Raw genomic sequence first — 21,595 nt, 5'->3', positions numbered from 1 at the left:
TTTAAGCTGACTGACACAGTTGTTTTTTTATTTAACTTTAATAGATTGTGGTTTTTTAGCATTAATTATTCCAAGACATAGGTTTTAATTTCATTATTAGTTATTGTCCCTTTTAATTTAAAAAATTTCAAATCTTCCATTTACTTGCATTTTCAGTGTCCCATGCATTTCGCTTATTTTCCTGTCTGCTTTGCTGCGTCGTATTTACCAGTAAATTTTGTTGGTATTTTGTGTGATCTTGTCATAAATTCTCAACACTAACCTTCGTTTTCACCTCTTTCATTTCAGTTGCCACCTGGCTCGTGTTCCTATTGTGCGGAAATCTCATACACGGTAAGTAACATAATTTGCTTTTCCCTAAATGATTTTTTTTCTATAGGGTATACGAATGTTAATGGCTTATCACAGCTCCTCTTCATGCTATGAATTCAGAATTAATAAAAAGTTTTTTTTAGGTGTGCTAATATTTCAATTATACACCACTTTGCGGCTATCTTTGTAGCTGGTTATACAAATAAAAGGATGATGGAGTTCCCCATTGGGCACAAAAATATGCACGTGTGTGTAAAATATACCTTGAAGTACATCCTTACTCGTACCACTGTAGGCAATCAACTATGTTCATCGTTCTATTTCCAGTTTTAAGTTAATTATATTTTTACATAATTTCTTCAGGTATTGCAATTGATTTCGCAATTACGCTATCTTTTAAATGTTCGGTTAAAGTTGTTTAATGGTCAAGTAGGTTGTAGATAAACTATATCGAAACTATAATACTTATCTTAGAGTCCTATCATTAAGTAAAATGCAAGACTTTTTTCCATGATAAGGACTTTACTTGGATGATTTTCTCATTAAGGAGTGATTACAACGTCCTAATTACTGATTTGTTTGAAGCCTTTTACGATTTTTTACATTGAATACAAAATGCCTCTTTCACAGAGAAAATTTTAAGGATTATCAAAATAATTCTGACATTTTTCAAGCATCCTTCTGAAAGGTATGATCTTCTATTTTACATTCCAATTGAAAAGTTTCATAAATATTCGGGAAAATGGAAGACGATGAATAGCCGAAGGAGTTGGAAATCTCTCTGCGTATGCAGTTCAAGTTAAATCCCTTCCAATGTGACTCAAGCGGGATTAAGAATGAATATGAAAGCGCCTTTTTCATTTAATCCTCCTCCCCCAGCTTTTAACGATCCCTTTTAAGTTTTCTTTTAGTTCGCCGTCGTTGCAACAAGAAAGGTCGACGAAGACATCTCCACATCGGCGTGCGCACTCACACATACTACTTCTCGGTAATCCTGATTTCAATCAGTCGTGCCATCGACGGACAATTGAAATTCAGTGACGCCCCAAAACATTCATCATGATTTTTTCTTGCATCCCGTATTCAAGCAACCCGAGAAATCTGGTAAATATTTCCATAGACTAGAGAGTGATAGATGTTTTTTAATGTAAAATAGAAAAATAATGCTATTCTTTTGAGCCTGTTCCATCACGTTCAGAGAGTCCGGGTGACTTGTATTTAGCAAAAATCTCAGCTGTTGGTCATTATTATTTTTGCAAGCATCTTATTAAGTAGTAAATACCGTAATTTCAACGCGATGGTTGAAGTCAGGTGCTGCCAGGTATTAGGTCTCCGGGACTCGATTATTATTTTTTTAACTAGATTAGATTTCACTATTATTTATATTATTCAATAGATTTCTAGCATATGAGAAATCAATTATAAGAATCTGGGAATAATTTTTGATAAGATGGCGTATTCAAGTTTAAAAATTGGATTCTTTCACAGCCAAATCACCACTCTTTTACAGTTAGATCCTATCTAAATGCACTTGTTGACTTTCCTGAAGGGCATACCTTGAATAATACTTGTTAATAATAATCGTATTAATTAACACCGTGGGCTGCTTCAGTGCCTGCTTCTTATTGATGAACTTGCTGGATGATTTCTTTTCACGTTTTTGATCATTAACGGTGGTTTTTCCGTTAAAATGATTTAAAATCAAGGGCTAGGTGAACGCTTAGTAAAGAATCTTGATTGTCCTCTGGGAGATCTCAGAGGTAAATATATCACTCCGTGGGTTGGTTTGACGCCGACTGTTTGTTATCATGATTATTTGTTTATTTTTATTTATATTTATGATCCTTACAACTATTTCATATCATAATTTTTTATAAACTATAGCTGGTGAAAGATTTTGTTGAAAAGTCATTGATTATCGTCTGAGTGAATACAGAAATAAATATTCTAACGACACATTTTCAATGATTTTATTGATGACCTATTTTTGCTGCATACATTATGTCTCGTCTCCAGGAGAATATTATGTAAAAAGGTTCAACTAAGAGATTTAATGGGAAACGCAATTTGAAAGCCTAAGCTTCCAAAATTTTGGGAATCCGGAGCGCTCGAGTGCGCTAATGTGATTTCTACCCGTGTCACCTGGAGAACTTCGATGGACAGCGTTCAGATAGTGCAAATGAAGTTAAAATCTGAGAGATCTCTGCTCTACGGTGGAGTCAAGGGCCGTTTTCGAATCTAGGATTTTATCTTTTTTTATTCGTCTCTTTGCCTTCTTCAGTTGGTGCTCATTTTTTGGGCCATCCGAAGGCTCCTTGAATAGCGTCCATTAAATCTACTCTCCTCTGCCCTCCACCCTGGGTCCTTCTGTGCCGTCAGCTTCTTTCCATTATGCATTTCCTCTCTCAGGAATGGGTGAGATGGAATCCGTGAATGCAAGTGGCGCCTCACCGGGGAAGGTGTCAAAATCGATTGGCGGGAATGGAAACCTCTCTCTCGTCATTAATCATTTGAATGCGTTTTCAGTATGCAGGTATGATTTGAAACGCTTTATAAATATTTGGTTGGACTAATGCGGGAGGTAATTGATAATCACAAGTGTGTTAAATGCGATATATGTACAAGCATTTTTTTTATTCCTAAACACTGTCGGGTATTTAACCAACTTCTTTCTGTTCCGAGATAAATTTATAATGTCACGTGTTTTATTTACATGACTTTGATGTCTGTTACCCATTTTTTTTATGGAATAGGAACCGTTTCCAGAAGTTGTCATTGAGATGACCGAAGCCAAATTATTAAGACCTTAAGAAGCGGAAATAGACTCAGCAAAAACTGTGTATCGTTTATGACTGAGAAAACGATATGTACTTTAATGTTAGTTTTCTTGCACTGATAGACAAAATATGGCAATAACCATAAAGTTGCCATTTGCCACGTTTATGCTATTGATGAACTAAACCTTGCTAAAATTGATCAAACCAAAAAAAGTCCTTTTTATTAAAGGTTTATGCGTGTGTCTCGTTCCTCCTGACTATCATTGAATGCTAATAATTGCTTGGTCATAACGTTTGCCTCCGTTGGAACTACAAAGCAAATGCTAACTGTTATGATAATTCTCGCTTAAAAGCGCTCATGGCTGTTTTAGAGGTAGAATTTCTATTATAAGCATTTTAAGTTTTCCGTTTGTGCAAAAAAGTCAAGTATATTTCATTGAATTCCAGTAAATTCATTTTGGCCTGGGGCAGGGTACCTTCAAAGAGATTTATATTACTTTGGAAAAGAGCATGCTATATCTTTTGAAGAATATTTCCGGTAATTTTACCCATGCTCCAGAATAAATATCTCTCCTTTGTGGAAACGACTACTCCATCTTCTGTGAAATAACTCCTAATAAGGCAGAACATTCCAATGGAGGAATCAGATGCCTTCAGGGCAAAGCGCAGTGTAAGCTCGAAGAAAATAGTGCCTCCAGAATCTCTCATTTTTATCATTAATGCATCTTGCAGCTCTTATTTATCGTATTAAAAATTAGATATTTCTTGAAATAGGATATTTCTAGAGTATCATGTTATAATATTTTTAAATCCTAAAATACATACGTTTTCCACGGAGGTAAATTCCAAAATTCTTAAGAAGAAGACAAAATATATGTACTTATTCTCAGTTTAAATTATACGTCGTATGTAACGAGGAGCAAAATATACAGTATGTGAGGATTGGTTGGTGATATAAACGACCATCTATTTTCTTAGAAAATGTTGAAATATTTTATGGCAATGGGAAGGCTGTATTTCTGAAATGTTATTTATGTGTTGAATATTATTTGTTTTTGTGTTTACTTGTTCTCTCTCTTTTAAGTTGCCGTTACCAAATATTTTAAGGATTTATCTTGTGGAACTGCATATTGGGAAAGATACTTCACATCGTACATCCACATTTTATTCAATTGACCATTAATTAGATACAGCTTAAGGTATTGACTGTGTGAAGTGGAAATTCTATATCAGTTTTAATGCCATTGCTACCACATTCAACATTGTTGATTGATGTATTTTGACTCATTGAAATTTTATTGTGCTCCCTGTTGAATATAACGCTACAATAGTGTCATTTTTTATTATTTTTTTCTTTTTCTCCTTATTGTTTATTGGAGATCACTTTTTTGTGCTGTGATTATCGATATTCAATATTTTATAGTAGTTTTGGTTACCACGTGTAGGCGAAGTATTTTAGTTTATCGAATAGGCATTAATAATCTAAAAAAAAAAACATTTTTCTAGGAGGTTTAGGAAAATATGATTTCACAGCCTTGTGTTTTCTTCTTCCCCTATAATACATCAAAAAATTGGAATAAAGCATGTGCGTATATGTGTGTCTATCAGACCTTATAGTGACCTTTTTAAAGGGATAGAGTTAGGTGAACATATTCGGGATGAAGATTAATACTTTTAATTGTAAATAAATTCGTCTCACGGATATAATAATCATGTTACATGAAAGATTGTAACTTTCCCATTAGTTACTCGGGGGAATTTTTTTCAAGAGCGTTAATTAACGCGAAAGTGAAAGGAGGATGTTTCCTTGCAGATCTGAAACAATTTCAGCGTAAACATGTAATCTGGATGTCGTAGCTAATCATGGTAAACTGGTAAATGTATTTTTATCATTTATTTGCCCTGGTGAAATTGACACGAGAAAAAATGGACGAACTATAAATTTTGTCTTTGTTATCTTGGATTTTCACGCAGATATCTGTCGTATTTTAACATTTCCCTTTAAATTTTTCCCTCCCTTTTCGACTTTGCATTTGTTGTCCTCCTTCAGTACCCTTCCGTATTCGCTGATGGGGTTGAGGAAAAATCATACCCTTTGGCATTAGGTTTGAGGTAGTTCTATTCTTCGAAAATTGATTGGGAAACTACTGCTACTAGGAAGAATGATCGTAGGCTTTCCCGGCGTATAGAGTTGTCCATCGAAACGTCGGCCGAGATGGAGTTGGAGAACCTAACCCGGTGGAAATCCCGTGTAACCTTCAACAATACTGTGACTAGGACTTGCTCCAGCATTGTATTAGCGCAAAGTGTTTGAATTTCGGTTTGTGGGTGATGGTGGAAAATTTTGATAGGTTGGACTTCGTGCGATGCGCCAAATGTTTGTCACAAATAGGAAGCGATCAAGGTTTTAACCAGCGAGTGGGGTCTACTTACAAGAAACATCTGAATTTTTTCTTGGCGTATTGCGTAATTGACTCTGCTATAATCTTATGATTAAATAGCAATAGGGAGCCCATAATTTTAACGTATTTACGGTCATTTTTTGTAATTTTGTCTTATGCTTCAATAATATTAATTATTTCATTTTTAAGGCATACTTATTTCAATAAACATGAAGTAGGACTGAATTTCGAAACATGGGCAGTAGCCCATGGCTGTTCGGTTTTCGTGATTGGTGTCACATTTGTCGACAAGGTCGAAACTTTTTCTGTAATACCAATTCACTCGGCTAATATGCTTTGATGAGAATTAAAAAAACTATATAATTGTTACAGATGCTCTGTCAGATTTGCATTTTAATAAATAAAAATAAGAGAGAATATTTATAACTTAAAATAAACATGTTAACTTTAATAATTGTATTTTCAGACTAAATTTCAAGAGGCCGGTAAATGTGTCTCCAGTCACTCCGTGATAAACAACGAGGGACATTTTTTTCGCCACATTGGCGCCAAAAAATTGCCTATATAAGAGAGGACTAAAAGCTTCACTTCATCCTTCACCTGAGGACGCTGGCAGGAGAGCTGGCGAAACTGTTGTGGTTCTTCGACAACGGACGCGGATGCAGCCCGAAAGAATGCTGAACTTAGTTTACATTTATCTATGCATACCTTTTGGCGTCAAATTAAGTTGATGAAGACGTTTAATTCATTGACCATAACATTTTTTGCCTACCTTTGGGCCCTTTGACCATAATGTCGTTATCATTCACTCAACGATCCAGCACGAAGGGTGCTATGCATAGTTGAGAGTTTATTTCAATCCATAGTAGGGCCCAAGCCCGTGTATAAAACACATTCAGGGTAAGGGTACACTGGGAAACCTCACTCTTTGATATATTTTTTTTGGATTGCGTCCTGGGTATGCTTCATTCCCGAGTTGAACCCAGGACCTCGCGGTAGGAAGCTAATTGCGCTAACAATTAGGCTATCACGCTTCCCTTACATCTCGCAGTAAAAGCACAATTTGGGTAGCACTTGATAATTTTTCCTAGCATTCAATATTTTTTTTAAGTCTGCATATTTGATGTTTGCATGATTTCAACAGGGTCGCTATCGATGGGACCAGTTTTATGCCAAGAAAATTTTTCTCAGGTATTGGAGATGTTGAATAATATTCGAGGTGGCTGGAATGATGGTGTTTTTCCAGAGACCGCTGGCGATGGAGCGGAAGAGAACATGGAAAGCGCACGAGGAAGGTCAAACGCATATATTTCGACTCCTCTTTTTCCCTTTTCCCTCGCCGTTTGATGGTTTGGGATATTTATCGCCATTGGCAGGACCAGTGCCAAAAATTTTCCCATGTCCCCTCGATGCAACGGGGGAATAAAAATGGGGTGAGTTGCGTGGGAAAGCATTTTTTACGATTTTTTACCAGCCTTCGTTCATGCACATTCATTAAGTTATTCATTGCCTATTTTTTTACCTGTGCTAAATAGGCGATAAAATGTAAAGAAAATCTTTGATTTTTTTAACGATATTTTACGTTCGCGAGTGTTACCAATCTCCTCGTACACCAAGTTTCTTATCTAGAAATTTGCTAGCTGAAATTGGTTCGGAACTAAAATAATAGCCGGAAATTATTTTTTGAGAATAGTTAATATTTGTAGAGGGGCGTTAATAATTCAATATTTATAACTTTAATTCAGGCATGCATTGATATAATTATGAAGACGTCTTGCAAAGTGGGCTTACAAGATTTCAATTAATTGCTATGAAAATAATTTAGCTTAGCGGTGTGACACAATGGGTGAAGTAATTTACGAGTCAATCTGCTGCCGACATAAAAACATCAAAAGTTGTAATATTACGTAGGTAAGTTTAAACTTTCTCAAGGGATTCTCGTTTGCCACCAACATACTTTCCCCAGAGTCAATATGGTTGGGTCTTAATGAGAAAAATAGCGTTAATGAGAAAATATTTTGCCCTTGGGTAAAGGTTTAAGATACCTAGTTTGGATTTTCAAACTCAATGGAGGAAATGTAATTTCCCATTACCGGTATTTGAATCCGGGTTCTTCGAATTTGCTGAGGAAAAAGACGCCATGATAGATAAATTTATGGAGCAATTACCACGAATATGGGGGTATGAGTTCTGGGCCTCTTCAAAGGAAGAGAATTTTCCTCCTTGAAATATTTGATTTTCACGAGTACATTTTTTATTACTTATTATTTTATACTTTATTACTTTGTTATATTAATTTTATACTTTATTACTTTGACACTATAATGATACACTGTTGAGTAGTTCGCAAGTTTTCCTTAAATTAAGTTTAAATTTCGTATTTAAGCCGTGCTCGTTTTCTGATGAGACAGTATTGACTTTATACACTCCAAAAAAGTTCTTGATAATGACGAGTAAACTTGTGTGTGACGTGTATAATGAGGTTGAGCGAATAAATTAGTGTGGATAATTACTATAGTTGTTTCTGCCTTACCTACTCTACCTTACCTACTTCTACCTACAATGAATTACCACAGCGAGAACTCGTCAACAATCGATCACATTCCAAAGTGTATGCTGTAATTTGGGTTTATTTTTATTGTACGAAACCCAAGTTAAAATTTAAGACTGCAAAGCTGTCATAGCATCCAAAGTCGACCTTTTTAAATTCTCCATCCTAAATCATAATTATCTTCCTCGCACCATCTCATCCTTCTCGATCGTTTCAATTACTTCAACAAAATCAAAAGTCAGAAATGTCGGTTATTCCCCCGAAAATTCCGAGCGGCTTCGAATTAGTATCCAAGTCTAGGAATCGCGATGAACCTTTCCGATCCATCCAGAAGCATTTATCAAGGATAAAGAGGGATGGGGTAGAGATTACACCCCGCGAACATAATCGCGGAATCTCGGAATCCCTTGCAGTTTAAAGGATCGGATGCTGCGATGGAATGATCCCCACTCTACGGTCGAAAATAAAAAAAGGAGAGAAAGAGAAGGAGAAATATGACACAAAGGCATGCATTATTCAGCATTATGCAGAACGGAAGGGGGGCGGGGGCATCTCTCGCGCGTGGAAGTAGAGAGAGATGGAACGAGACTGGGGCATTATTAAAACAGCATTTGGGTGGGAGGAGGGGTAGCAGTAGCATTCCGAAATCTTAGCGAGGGTCTTCTCTTCGGAGATTGCCATCTCGACAGCCCTCTCTCACCCTATTCCATCCCCGCTATTCCAAGATTCCTCACCCTCTTATCCGCCGACTATATTTCCCTCTCTCAAATGGGTGGGCCATCTCGTAAAAAGTAATGCTTTGCGCGACCCCCTTTAAGCTCTCTCTCTCTCTCTCCCTCGCCTTCTCCACGAGCTCATATTCGCGTCTCGGGAATGCATCCGCGTATTCGACCTCGCCTTTCCCGTCTCGTGAGCTTCTTCTCTCTCCTCCGTGTTTTTTTTGCCGTTTGTTCAGCATCAGCTTAAGCATCTTCAGATATTGTTCAGATATATTGGGCTACATTTTGGGTAGAAATATCATATTTCTCATTCCTGAGTCTGATCCGGTATATAAAATTATTTTTGTATTAGTTAAAAATAAAATTGAATGAATGCAAAATTATATTTTAATGCTATTTTTATTTTATTTGTTCCATTATGATACTAACTTTCGTTAAATAGAGCTACAGCTTGCATAGAAATAGGGTATTACCCATTCCTGAATTTGATCCAGTGAATACGCTTCTTTTAATTTTCTTTGTTTAATTGTAAATTAAATTTGAAGATGTTTTAAATATTGTAATATTTACAATTTTTCATTTGCTACTTTATGTAACCTCAAACATTAACTGCAAATTTCTTTAATTCAAAATAGTGAGCTTAATCATATACTGAGACTCTCCGAAGGATGATTCATTTCTAGGGTACGCATGCATTCAAGGGTCATTCTCCATGACCCAAGACTGGGTCATTCTCCCATATTCGTACACAATTATGTCCAAGGACTGCCATTAAAAACACGATAAAAGTAAAACAAAAATACATTATCTTATTATTTTTTGTACTCTTTTACTACTTCAGTAGTAAATTAGTAAAGAAAAAAATTATATTTCCCAAATTTAATGTCCACAGGCTATGATTGGCCAAGTGAATGGACAGTCCCACATATTCTCGAAGAGGTTTTTGGTTTATCAACAACCTCTACCAAATAATTTATATAATATCTATCACTTTGAAGTTACAACAATATAAAAATTCCAAAATGGTCTCTTTAGGTTATTTTTATTTCACAATATTAATTATAAAATAAAAAAAACATTTGTCCTACCCAAAAAAGTAATATCCGTGGGCACACACGGAAAAGGGGGAATTATTCATAGGAAAGGGTGACAGCCCTGAGCAACCATGGTATAGAGATGGAGATTGTCTGCTATATTGGGTTGTTTGAGTTTATACTTGGTTTAGCGAATGTTTTAATGCTAGATGAAAAAGTTTAGTTCAGTTCGTTGACAGAGCCAAGATCATCAGTAATGTCCGTGGACAAGTAAAAAAGGTAACTCTGCACCTTTAATTAATTACAATGGAGATTTCTTTTTGGGCTATAAGATGGAAGTTCAATGTAGTAAGGACAATGTTCTAGCATATTGTCTTTCCCAACTGTAACTAATTTAGACGAAATCACCATGATCCATGGACATCGTGTCCGTGACACCTGCTGTCTAACCACAAAGCATAACAGCATAACGGATATGATGATGCACTCTGACTAGTAACAGAATATCTAATGGCAAACAAAACAAACTTTTTCTCTAGAGTAAAGACATAGCATTCCTCTTCTGTCGTGTCCGTGGATATTTGCATCATGATCGTAGACAAATCAATCATGCCCATAGAGAGCACAAAAGTAAAAATAAAAAACAGTGTAGATATTAATAACGATTATTAATGCCTACACTGTTTATTTTTAATAATTATTATTAATTAAAGATTATTAATAATGATCTTTTCCACTTACGTCATTTGATTTTATAAATGACAATGTGTAATTACTAGAGCGCGGAAAAAAAGTCTCCAATTTTTCAAAAAAAGTCGCCTAAAAAGTCGTCAATATTTTTGAAAAAAGTCTCTTGAAAAGTCTGAGTTATTTTCATGAGAAAGTGGCTGAATTTAACTGAATTAATGGAGAAAAGAGGGTATAGATGCGGATTCGTGGGTTTACGTGTTATATTATGGACTTTTAAGACAGGAGATCACCATAATTTACAAAATATTTTGTTAAATTGTGAATAACACTTGCTTTTATGATCAGCAATTGTTTAAGAAATTAGTTGACCCCTGTAATTATTTAGCTGATCAATAGCTATCTTCATTTTGAAATAGGGATATTAAAGTCAAGTTAAAGGCTATGGATAACAGATTTTATTCATTAATTGCATGATATAAAATAAAGGAAAAAAACTTATTTTCATTCACTTTGAGTTGTATTACCAAAAAATTATTTAATGAAGTAGTGATGGATAAGCTATTTTTCTATGTTTTCCATGGTAAATGTTGTGCGACGTTCGGTGAAAATAAGTTTATACGTCGAAAACGATCGCTCTACTTCACATGCTGTAATAGGAGCATATCGCAGCGTAGCCACTTCAATTAAGGTGAGCTTTTGTAAAACATTAGATGTCTGCCCCTTGACCTCTCCGTTGAGAATCTCAGCTATACCAGTCATTGACTTGAAGCCTTCGTTTTTATCCAAAACATTGCACAATTTGCCATAAACACTTACGGCTTGTTCACGCTTTACACATTCAAGTTTCTTCTTCTCATCCATTATTGTTGACACCGAATCACTGAGGCTCAGGATGGAAGATTCAAGATATTTGATTTTTTCTACCAACAACCCAAAGGATGCTGAAATACATATCATATTCAATGGGTGTGTTCTATCTTCAAAGATTTCTAGAGCATTTTCTATACATTCTGCATCGTCTTCAGGGTCAATATTCTGTATTAACTGAAGTAAAAAATTAACAGTTTTCCTCTTCTTATGTAGAACGTGTAGTTGTAGTTATTTTTAACTGAGCAAAATTGCAGGAATTCTATTTCGTATAATGAAATTGATTCATCAGTCACAATCATAACTACAAATAATTGCTTACATTCTTAATTTTCTCGAAGTGTTGTGCATTGAACACGCAAGCTTCCAGCCATGTTCCAAATCTCGTGATGACTGGATTCGGAGGCAATGGCAGATCACAGCAAAATGTTTAGTACATTTCCACGCGCGATAGTGCTTTCAAAAATACCTACGAAAATATTAAATATTATTTCTGCAGTAATATATTGGAAATTTTATTTTTATTTTTTTAACAGCTAGTACCTACTCTCTTAATGGTAGAGACCCACTTATTTGCAGTGGGAAATATTTTGCGAATTTCTTCGCATACTCTGTGAAGATCATGCACTTTGCAAGTGATATGAATCACTTTAGGGTAGAAAAACACCAAAACATTGGCGGCTTTAACCATGTACGCCGCTCCATCGGTTAGGAGAAGTAGTAAATTCTCTCTAGCATTATTATCTCCAAACAAGGAAGCTTACTTGCAGGTACTTGCATAGTGAAGCATACGCGGTCTACTTGGCTTCTGAAGACGTCTGTCCTTTCACCTTGTACATTTTCTTGGGCTGGGCTGCACAAACGAGCGGACGATGGTCTTGTGACGCTTCGGGACCTCAGCAAATGACTGAAACTTTACGCGGGCTACTCGAATATATAGAATTGTTATTCAAGTATACCGGGACAAGCCACGGTAACAACTTTTTTTGGCTAACTGGTTTTTCCTCTGTGGATTTTCGCACAATTTTTGCGTATAGAATTGCGTTCATACAATGTATATGCATTCACCAGTCCTTGTTGAGCCTTCATTTTTCCTCTTCGACCGAGTGCCAAGAGCGCATTGTTTGCCTCTCTACAATGTAGGCTCATTTCGTAACCATCTACACTCAACGTGAGACATTCACTTCGTCGGAAATTCTTGATAACCTTTCATATATTTGAATTTCCACTAAATTTATTCATTTTTTCACTAATCTCCTGCAAAAAAGTAGAGTGTAGATAGCATGCATAGATAGATAGCTAGCATACAGTGTAGCGCTGTCCCCTTGTCAGCAGACCACCCGGGTTCAAATAAGTTGGTTCATAATGTCCCTTTGTGAAGTCTCTGGACACCCTTAGCAAAAAAAGGGTGAGGTGGCCCAGGGAAAGAAACAATATGAGAATTTAACATGCAATTGGATAAGTACGTGGTGAGCTCTACCCTCACATAACCAAACAACCTTCGGGTTGAAGCACTGCATGGGTTTACTTCATGAACGGTGGAGTAATCGAAAGAATTCATTGCAGTTTCCGGAGCTATTAATAAAATTCCGCGTCAGCAATTGTTAGTAGCTTACATTTTACGGTAAATATCTACTTCGTGTAGTATGCACCGCATAATTAACCAGATTTGTCCGACACAAAGTTGAACAAGTGTGGTAACAACAGCCAAATATTAACTTTGGCAAGTATTTTCAATAAAAAGTCCCATAAAAGTCTCTTTTAATCGGAAAAGTCACGCCACATCAAAAAAGTCCCTAAAAGTCTCTAAGAAAATCATTAAAAACGGTTTTATTTAATGAGATTGGCGAAGATTTGTATTTAAAACCACAAAAGTCCCACTTTTACAAAAAGTCGAAAGACTTTTTTTCCGCGCTCTAGAATTACACAATTTCGGTTCTTATATTAAGAGAAATTAATTTTTTGTAATTTTGCCTGTGGAAAATGCACGTTTTTGGGAGAATGACCGGACTCCATATATACCCAAGAAGCGAATAGGTGTTAAGATTTACGTAGAAAATGTATCCATATGGTTCCTGAGTTAAGTATCAAATATCCTTCATTTGATGGTATTCTTTTAAAATACGCGGAGGATGACACCGTTTTATCTAGGTTTTTACTGCGTCTACATTGAGTCCGTCTCAAGCGTTTCACTGGTATTCCAACCAGCATCTTCATTTCAAGTTTCCACCCCACCTGTAGGCACTAGCAGATACCAGTGAGACTATCGTCGCAGATAGAATCTAGGCGCGGTGAATTTCAGACATAGAGTCATGCAATCAAAACCGCGTAAAAGTACGAGCCAACTTTAGTTTCCACATTTCTTGAAAATAATCGCAGCCAGCGGTGTGGATGTTTTAGAGGCTAACTTACAAAAAAATTAAGTTCTCTCTATGCATGAACTAATGTTGTGCATTTACAGTTTGTCATTCGTACAATCTAATGACGTAAGTGGCAGATATCGTTTATAATTTTTACACTGTTTTTATTTTTATTTTTACCTTTGCGCTATCTACGGACATGATTCAGTCGTGTACGAACACATTAAAAATGTCCACGGACACGATAGAAGAGGAATCCGTTGACGTATTCACCGAAAAGTGTACGTTTAAGTGCTAAAATTCCGCAAAGGAAAATAATTAGGTATTTTCGTTGTTTGGTATTCATATCGATTTGTTGGTATAACAGCCGGCCAAATTCGTGACACCAGGTTCAAATCCCGGTCAAGATTATTAGGAAGAAGCAAAGAGGAAATGAGTTATTTTTCGAGATGATGAGAGATGATCTAAAGTCTGTGGCGATGAAAAATTCATACGAGAATCGGGCTGGACTCCAGAGTTCAAGGTAGGGCAGTCTGGTCAAAAACTAGATAGCCAAACTAACCCGAGATGGCTGCGTACTTAATATTTGAAAGCTCAACAAGTTAACGCCATTAATCTAGAATTGCGATGAGAGTACACTTTTCCTGGGAAAATAATTAGATATTTATTCGAGAATACAGAGCTAAAATTTTAAAAAAAGGCTGCTTGCAATGAACACAATCTTCGTTGGGGTAAAACGGATTCCCCGCTTGAGTGGATCGTGGCAGCGAAAAGGCGTCCCCGCAAAGGAGCGGTCAATTCTTAAGCGCTTTTTCTCTCCTCTCACCTGTGCTGCCGCGAAATTCTTTCCGCATTTCATTCCGACTGTTCCCCGTCGCGTCGGACGGTGATAATTTTTTTCATCCCATAAGAGCGTTTTTTTCTGGCGACCATTTTAGGCTTGTGGTGGGCCATCTTTTCTATTGAGGTAAAAAGAATGGGAGAAGAGGAAATGAAAAGTGTAAAAAAAAGGGATTATATTACTGTAATGGCGGTCCTTAACGTTTTTGCTTCCCACTTTGTACCCACGCTTACCCGTCCCTTTCAAGCCATTTTCGCATATGAACGATGATTCTCTCTTAGCTCCGTTTCCACGCTGAGTACCTTGGGGATCACGTATGGCCTGTTCTGTACGGCCGGAAGAAATTTCCAGGTGGAAAAGACTATGATGCAGCAATTAGGTTTAAATGTTCCCACCGGGAGTGTATCGAGTATATTACCTAACCGAGAAAAGAAACAAAGAGAGAGCGAACTATGCCTAACTTATCCTCACGGTGGAGCATGCAAAGATAGTTTTAACCCTTAGTTGTACGCTAAGCGGGGATTTTTCCGCATTTTTCGAAAATTCGAAATTGCGCGTTCACTGCGTATAGATCACTTTGGCATTCTATTTCTGTACTTTTTCCTCGACCAAGAACTTTATCGTCTGCAATTCCTTAAAAAAATAATTCAAAGTACATATAAAAAAATTGCATATTAATATGCTCTATTTTTGTTTATAAATGAAACAAAAAATTTTTACGTGCTTTTAAGTAATATAAGTTATCCAAATGCCTTAAAATACCTACCCCAAAAATTTCAATGCATTTTTCGGAAAGCCAAAAATATCAAATTGCGGAAAAAAAGTGGCCACTCTGAGCTTGTTTAATGTGCAAGTTTTTTAAAAACATGACGATTCCCATCGTGCTCTCTTGCCAATTTTCAGTTGTCTTTTGCATCAATGAGCGTTAAATTTGTTTTTGCCCATAAATAGTCAAGAAAATGTGTTTTTCTTATCGATACAAATTTTTGGGAACATAGTTTTCCGGTACTTCCTTTGATTATCATTATTATCGTGTGACATAATCTATGTGACACGATGTGGTGGAAGTTATGAATATTAGTTAAATAAGAAATTTCAATGTTGAATATATTTTCACACGACGCGTTTCGCTGTTAAAACAACGTTATGGAGTGCACTTGATAAAACGTTGTGGCAAAGAAACGTTTAGGACGGAAATAAATTCACTGGAAATAATGCAAGGTCATGTCTAACTTTTATTATTATTGTGTTAAAATGTGTCATTATATGTGTCTAAGTCTTGATAAAATTTTATCTATTATATTTATTTATTATATAAATTTAATCATGATGAAATGAACCAAATACATGGATGAATCTAGTTTAAACGCTTTGCTTCGATTGAAATGGAGTTAATTTAAGCTTTTAATGTGGATTAATCTTTTATTATTGAAGCATGACAATGGGTCGTTTCGTAGCTTTACTTCAGCGAAAATCCACTGTTGATCTCTTCATGTCTATAAATGTCAGCAGAAGGGCAGTGTATGATGAATGCTCCTCGAAAATGAAAATTTCATGTGTTTTTTAGTATGGAATTTAAATTCATTTTTTTTCATTTTAATTTCATGATTCATGGACTGAAAAGCATTATATCATATATTTTGGTCCGGCAGAAATTAGAGCTCCCGTCAATTTCATAATTGTATAACCTTAAACAAAAGATGTATATAGCATGGTTAATTAATTATTTTCGTGGTGAGAAGTTTCATCAGTGGATTAAGAGAATTATATATTTCTACTTTAATTTTTTTATAAATTAATATTGGTGGAAGTAGACTATCGTATGGTTATTGGTAACATGAGAATTAAAACAACGAAATGCTATTCACATGCTTAACTACTCCAAAAAAAACATGTAATGTACATTGTGTGATATAAAGATGAATGTTTTCATTTTTTCGGTGATTAAAATATAAAATTTAGTCTTTATACCTTAAAAGTCGATTCCTATCGTGGGTGTACCGGTTACAATGAAACTGAAAAAGTCGTTTACATAGAGTAGCATTTTTGTTATTTCTAGGTAATAACAGAGCCTCAAAAACATAGAATTGGAAAGCAAGTATGGTCTCGGAAAACCAGAATGTGAAAGACGATCTCCATATCATCTTATTTTTCGCGTTGTAGTGAGCGGAAATGCTGTTTTTCTGACTGCTCCTGTTTTATTCGAACGACAAAATCCTCTTATGCATGACCCTCAGGCATGTCTCAGAAAGCAATCAAGAACTTCTGAGGTAGTTCCTTTTGCCCAAGGATAGGGTAGTTTTCCAAGTTATCGGCGAAAGCATCATGTACATAATGCCGTAGAAGGTTCTCCATAGGTATAAGGCAAGGAGTTGTAGGTCTCCTGCGGGATGAGAGAAACTGATAAATAAGTATGGGGAGAGGGTATCATAATGAAGTGCTTGCCATTTGCTTCATTTTGTGAAACGGCGGATTATTTCATCAATAACATGCGACGAACGCATGGGTAGGCATTGTATTGCGGCCTATTAACCTTACTTATTCCCTAAAAGGGGCCTAAGTTCTGTGGACGAGGTTTTGATTCCCCCCCTTTGCTGTCTCGTATCTTTTCCAACACTTATTCCATACCAGGATATAATTTTCATCCTATTTAATATTCTGTCTCCCATTAGCCCTGCTATATCTATCCCTGTTCTTATCATATTGTTGATACTACTCTGTTTTTATTAGTTGACCCACCGTTTTTTCTCGCCTTCCTTTCAATATTTTTACTTTATTTACTTCTGTTAGGGAATTTAACTCCTTGTAGTATGTGAGATCACAGAGTGAACCAAAATAAAAAGCAAGAGTCAGAGGTCGTTAGCTGCCGAAAAATGTCTAGCTTCGGGATAGCGCCTTTTAAGTTTATAATTCGCTGTGAGGACAAGAGGTGGTTGGTTTGTAATTCAGATCTTTGGATAAGTTAATATTTGCTTATATAATTCAATTTTTGTGGATCATTGTTGCTGACTTAAACATTTCTTCATACAGCATCGCATTTTTTATCTCGCATCCAATTCCCTGATGAGAGAGTGCTCGAAATTATGCATAGTGCTCGAATAGATATGATTTAATCATCATCACCATTGAGTTGAAATAAAGGTTGACACATATAGTACACAGTTCGTAGTAACGTTGAAATAATTAATGAAGAAGCGGTTAATGAGAGATATAACATTCTAACGCGTTGGTGTAAAATTGTATGGAGATTACTAAATTATTCGGCCCCGATGAGAATTCGGTATTGTATTGCAGTTGAATTGCTTGAATACGATCTTTTTCATTAATATATTTCCGAATTTTTATCAGTGGTAATGTTTTAAAGTTGAATGGAATGGGCCGAGTTTAAAATCACTGAAAGCTTACATTAATCCTTTGGAAATTATGGCCTCGAATTTTCAAATACCGGTGCATAAAATTTTCATTACGACCAAGTTAGTGCTGAGTAAATACTTAACTCTAATTCTTGATCTGTTATTCCAAAACATCTCTATTCAGCTATTTAGCATTTTTTGTTTCTTTTTATTAAATACTTAAAAAAGTAAAAAAATTCCTAGTTTGTCCCATATTGGTTTATTAAAAGGGACAACATGGAGCCAATGCAACGTAAGTTTCACGCTTAAAAATTCATGTGGGTCATTGCCTCCCTGTGACGTTTCTCTGAGATAGGAAGTGCGATAAGTGATAACTTAAGAGCTAAAGTCTCCTTAAATTGGATCAATAACTTCTTTATCCGTCCTATCTTTCGTTTTTTGCACTTAAGAAGGCTTCGTGTTAGGTTTTTGCGTTGAATTCAAATATACTGAGCCCTCAAATTCCTTCGTTTGGCAATGAATGCACTTGGACAACTTTGAGTTTAGGCCTATAAACCGTATTTCGTTACACCTATCATGATGACTGATCTACCACCTTTAGAGTTATTAGCTACATATCTTTTAATAATAGCTAATTTTTTTAACCCCTATTAAATGTCGATTGTTTTGCAGCTTTTTTGAAGTCTTTGCCATCATTTTGGCTTCTACTTTCCTGGATAATATGAGCCTATTCCTGCAATACAGAGTATATCTTACCGTAAGGTGGAATAGTATTAGTTGCTCAGTTATTTACAATTTTTGCTTGTTTACGAAGAGTTAGATAGGAGGCAATTTTTAAATGATTAATTCAGTGCTTGGAGAAAATTTGATCAATATATTCGTATGGAATATTTATCACTTGTACACAATAGCGCTAAATTAATTATTCGGGAATAACTGAAACCCATCAGAAATCTTATTCTAAATACTCATAGTGGATTTCAATATCCTCCACAATCGCAATGTCCAATATTTTTTGGGCTATGGAAGTTTGGACTATTGAAAAGGTAGCATTTTGGCTATTATAACGAACGAAATGAAATATTTGACGTTTAGCATGAAATATTTTTAGGGATAATTTTTCCTTCACTTGAAAGTGATAATGCTATCATTTTATGTCCATAACCATGAAAATATTGGATTGTTATTGTGTTTTATTTATTTGAAGGCAGGTCCATAATTTTTCAATGAAGATTTAAAGAACCACGGGTCCGTGCGAAAAGCCATGTGAATAAGATAGAACTTGCAATGCAATTCAAGAGATGTTGTGTACCATTTTCACCTTGGAATTGTCTCCCACTTGGAATTAACCGCAGGTTTTCTTGATTTATTGTGAAAGAAAAACTGTACAGCGGTTGGGAGAAGTAGATGGGGAGAGAGAATATTTTTTTCTAAGAGATGGTTGGGGCTTTGCAAAGGTTAGCATGGCGACAAAGGGACCGCAGGGCAGCGTGGTTCCGTGGGAGGTGTGGAGGGATGGGAGGTTTACTGGAGGGAGAGGCGGGCAGCCATAAGGTTATCAAGGGATCAAGTTGCTCAATCCTTCCTCACCCTATCGGTATCCTCGAGGGTTATATGAGGACATCTCATGCGGTTGTGTTACACTTTTCGCTGAATGAAAATTTGGAGATCAAAAGCGTTTCCATCAGTGTTAAGTACTATCGTTTTCAAAAGTATTTAGACACCCAGGAGTCCCACTTAACTGATGGGGCTGGGTCGTGAAAACTTGTGAGGTTGGCACATAAAGCGACCAGCATCCGTCGCTCGTATGCCACCAAGAGTCGACGAGGACGTAGGTGGACGCGACCTAGCTACAGAAGCTGGAGTCAAACTGCAGGAGCATGAGCCGAATCAGAATTAAGATTAGCGGATGGAATGTACTGGTGTAAATCACGTCCACAATGACGTTGGGCCGTCGGAGTGTTTCCTTTCGGGCTCCTAGGCAGGGTTTTTCCTATCTTTAGATTCATATATTTATATACTCGCAGTATATCTCTTACCAATACGTCGCACCGTGGCCGAGTAGGTCTATACCGTGCGCGGTCGTCGCGGTAAAGTTCTGGGAGGGTGCGAATCCGAAATTATAATACTTTTTTCACTTTTTAAAGGAGAAATCCTGAACATCAACATAATCTATCCAGATGACTCAAGAAAAAGTTACTACTTAAAAGTTACTAAAAATGCATCGAGAATTGCAGGAAAAACTTAGATGGAAGCATTTAAAATGAATCTTCTGAAGCGTTACAGATTTTGCTCTATTATTTCGGAAAAATTACATGTACGTTTCGTTTCAAACTTTGTGGCCCATCCGCAAGCGTTGGTTTTGGGAATGGTCGAGTCTATTTAAAAGACGTATCACCACACAGAGGTGTGGCTAAAATGTCCACTTACTTTACTTAGGCTTTGACTCCATTTGACTCCATTCAAGGGCTGTGCTTTACTTAGTCCGAAGCACTTCGCCTGCCCACCAGGACTTTCCCCTCCGCTCGCTGGAGCTCTGTACATTCAGGTTCCTCCACGTTTCAACCATACTGTATATACGCAATGCGACTGCTATTTGCTCGTAGTACTGTTATATATTGTCTCCCAGTTACAAAATCCTGAATTTAGTTTGCAGTGCGATGTAACCTTTGCTTTTAACCGTGTGAATGAATTCTTCTAGTTAATTGTTTTGTCTGAGTGAAGATTGAGAGAGCAGCATTTTGAATCAGGACAGTTATTATAGCCTCAAAGCTTGTTGAATAGTTCGTTTGACTAGAATGACCCCTTATCTTCATCAAAAAAGTATTGCAGTTCTTAACAATCTCGTTTGATGCGATTGAATTATAAATTCCGCCACTCAAGTTTCCTCTCTGGGTTATTTTTATGATGGTTTGAGGTACGAATCAAATGCGTTCACTAATTCACGTTACCTAGAGCAGCATGTTTAGATTGAGAGAGCACTTTGTTGGATTGAATTTTGGAACTGTATTTGGTGTTGGAATGGAGTCATTCATCAATAATACTTATAATAAAAATTTATGGAAGGGAGCGGAAATCCAGTGACGCGGAGTGAATCTGAAAATAACGTAATCCATTGCAAAAATAATGTTTACATTATTGTTGTTTACATTATGTATTACATGTATTCCATATATATATTGTATTATTACATGTATTACATTATATATTACATACATACATTATATATTACATGTATTATATATATTGTATTACATGTTTACTTACAGTATATGATATAATATTTTATGATTTATGTTCACAATTTGATATTGTCATGTCGTTAAAGGTTTTCCTAATGGCCTAAACGACTGTATATAGAGTTCTAAAGGCTAGTCCATTATGTTGCCAATGAAGCTTAGATCTCTTTACTATTTTTCCCTTTACTAGTCATGTTTTTTTTGCGTAAAATGTTTTAGATGGTTGTAATGGAAACAAAAGTGAACTATAACCTGCGTACTAAAAATGGTTTCATTGCAGATGCCGAGAACCCCAAATGTTTATCCCCAGCGTTTTTGTTGTCATTGCCTATGATAGAGTATCCTTTAGAAGGTGAAGTATTTATTGCTTTTCTAAATCGTACATCTTAATCTATGTGGTTCTCGGTTGCGGGATTTTTTCGTTCGTGAGGATCCTAGCGTCTGCTGAGC

At 36.2% G+C, this 21,595-nt stretch overlaps 1 protein-coding gene across 1 annotated transcript in view; it reads left to right on the top strand.

The window, feature by feature from the left end:
* The first annotated feature begins 293 nt into the window (after positions 1–293).
* The window catches only part of LOC124156137, a 372,909-nt gene continuing 351,607 nt past the window's right edge, over positions 294–21,595 (top strand). Inside the window, exon 1 of the mRNA XM_046530481.1 lies at positions 294–333. The gene's annotated coding sequence lies outside the window, so the exon portion shown is untranslated. The remainder of the gene's footprint in view (positions 334–21,595) is intronic.

The sequence above is a fragment of the Ischnura elegans genome, chromosome 3, assembly GCF_921293095.1.
Source record: "Ischnura elegans chromosome 3, ioIscEleg1.1, whole genome shotgun sequence".
In the NCBI taxonomy this organism is placed as follows: Eukaryota; Metazoa; Arthropoda; class Insecta; order Odonata; family Coenagrionidae; genus Ischnura; species Ischnura elegans.
This window is presented reverse-complemented; position numbering and strand designations above follow the sequence as displayed.